Here is a 2595-nt window from a genome sequence, read left to right on the forward strand (position 1 = left end):
CAGTCTATTAAGGGTCCAACTTTGGCTCAGGTCATGATCTCATGGTCCACGAGTTTGAGCCCCAGAACCTGAAAAGCCTGCTTCAGATTCTGTGTCTCCCTCTCTCTCTGCCCCTCCCCCACTTGCATTCTGTCTGTCTCTCTCTCAAAAATAAATACACATTAAAAAAAAAGATGCCTTATCTTAAAAAAAAAAAAAGGATAAGTCTTTCCTAATGCATGTCTTCTGCAAATGTTTTCTCCCAGTCTGTGACTTGTCTCCTTGAATTATTAAAAATATCTTTTAAACTACTTTTTTTAAAAAAACTTTATTTATTTATTTTGAAAAAATACAGAGACAGCACGAGTGGGGGAGGGCCAGAGAGAGAAGGAGAGAGAGAGCATCCCAAGCAGGCTCCACACTGTCAGCAGCACAGAGCCCAGTGTGGGGCTCGAACCCATGAAACTGTGAGATCATGACCTGAGCTGAAACCAAGAAACAGATGCTCAACTGACTGAGCCACCCAGGCGTCCCTAAACTACTTTTATTAAAAATATGTTTTAGTGGCGCCTGGGTGGCTCAGTTGGTTAAGCGTCTGACTTTGACTCAGGTCGTGATCTCGCGGTTTGTGGGTTCGAGCCCCATGTCGGGCTCTGTGCTGACAGCTCAGAGCCTGGAGCCTGCTTCAAATTCTGTGTCTCCCTCTCTCTCTGTCCCTCCCCCACTCATCATCTGTCTCTCTCTGTCTCTCAAAAATGAATTAAAACATTAAAAAAATTAAGAAAAAGTCATCTTTTAAACTACTTTGTTATTACATCAGAAATGGAAGAATATTCTGAACATACTGAGTATTTTTCTGGATGTGTTAAAACTGTTTTTAACAACTAGTTATTAAATAGCTACTGATCACTAGCTTTTGTATGTGTCCATTCATCCAAGGGCCTCTATTTTCATGCACTTTCCCTGTGCTAGGAATTTGGAACACCAGAGTTTTCGGCCCGTCTCAGGCATCAAGTCTAGTTAGGAAGGCACGTGTAAGATGTCGAACAGACTACACTGTTGCAGGTGTGACCGCAAGCAATGCATGTAACAAGGGAACCATACTGGAGGGATTGAGAGGAGGTGACTTCTGAGCTGAGTTTTAAGGTACACAGGGGAGTTGAACAGATTTTGAGAGGGGTGTGGGGGAGAGAAAGACATTCCAGACTGAGATGTCAAAGAACTTAAAAGTAGAAGAGGAAAAGCCTGGAGACAAAACACTGACGAAGGTTTATTTACGTTTAGGGAGACATGGGAGGAAGATAAAGCAAAACAGAGATAGGGCATCTTCAGAGACTTAGGAGAAACTAATGTCCGGAGCTAAATTTAAAAATAATGTAGAGCTTCCTACTGATTGTTTTTGTACTCCAGCAGATATAAACAATAAGAATCTAGCTTCTTAGATTTCTAGTCTATGGAGAAGTCAACACACTTTAGCTTACTGGGACTGATGGTTAAGGCAGACACACCGGCTAAACCTCAGAGACTCATATAAATTTAAAACTCGCAATTTTCAAAACACTATCTGTCTTAAGCAATTTAAAGTCAAACTAACATATGAATAGCTACCTTAAGTGAAAGGTACTTTAAAGCAATCCGAAAAACACAGACTCACTTGGTTAGATTGCAAGCTTTAGGAGGGCAGGAACTGTGAGTTACAGTCATAAGCTCCTGAAGATTAATTAACTAGTATTTTGACTTCTACTCTTGAACTGTACTTCTTTTAAAATGTTATGTTATAAGCAGCGCTTTCAACAATAGCCAAATTATGGAAAGAGCCCAAATGTCCATTAACTAACGAACGGATAAAGAAGATGTGGTTTACATACACAATGGAATACTACTTGGCAATGAGAAAGAATGAAATCCTGCCTTTTGCAACAATGTGGAGGGGACTGGAGGGTATTATGCTGAGTGAAATAAGTCAGTCAGAGAAAGACAGATGTCATATGTTTTCACCCATATGTGGAACTTGGGAAACTTAACGGAGGACCGTCAGGGAAGGGGAGAGGAAAAAAATAGTTTCAAACAGAGAAGGAGGCGAACCCAAAGGAGACTCTTAAATACAGAGAACAAACTGAGGGTTGACGGGGGGTGGGGGAGAGGGGAACATGGGTGATGGGCATTGAAGAGGGCACTTGTTGGGATGAGCATTGGGTGTTGTATGTAAGTGATGAATCACGGGACTCTACCCCCAGAACCAAGAGCACACTGTATGCACTGTGTGTTAGCTAACTTGACAGTAAGTTATATTTTTAAAATAACGAAATAAATAAATAAATGTTATATATATACACATACACATATATATTTATTACATATATTTATATTTATTTTCTATGTAATAATATATTTTAAAATATATATATTTTATATGTATATAAATATACATATATATTTTAAGAAAGGTCTTGTTTTCTCTCCACATTTATTCTCAACTTAGCTCAGTTGCAAACCTCTGCTCTTTTTGGCAGCCCTCTTCTCTTCAGGGAGCGATCTTTCTCTGACTCAGACATTTCTGCCTTTTCCCCTCTCTCCTGTAAGACCTCTACCTAATTTTTCCAGCTATATTTCAGT

The 2595-nt window shown here is 39.7% G+C and overlaps 1 non-coding gene across 1 annotated transcript; it reads left to right on the forward strand.

The window, feature by feature from the left end:
- Positions 1-547: 547 nt before the first annotated feature.
- Positions 548-632, forward strand: TRNAQ-UUG. The gene has a single exon. It is a non-coding gene; the product is annotated as a tRNA-Gln (tRNA).
- Positions 633-2595: the final 1963 nt, after the last annotated feature.

This window comes from Panthera tigris, chromosome A1 (assembly GCF_018350195.1).
Source record: "Panthera tigris isolate Pti1 chromosome A1, P.tigris_Pti1_mat1.1, whole genome shotgun sequence".
Classification (NCBI taxonomy): Eukaryota; Metazoa; Chordata; class Mammalia; order Carnivora; family Felidae; genus Panthera; species Panthera tigris.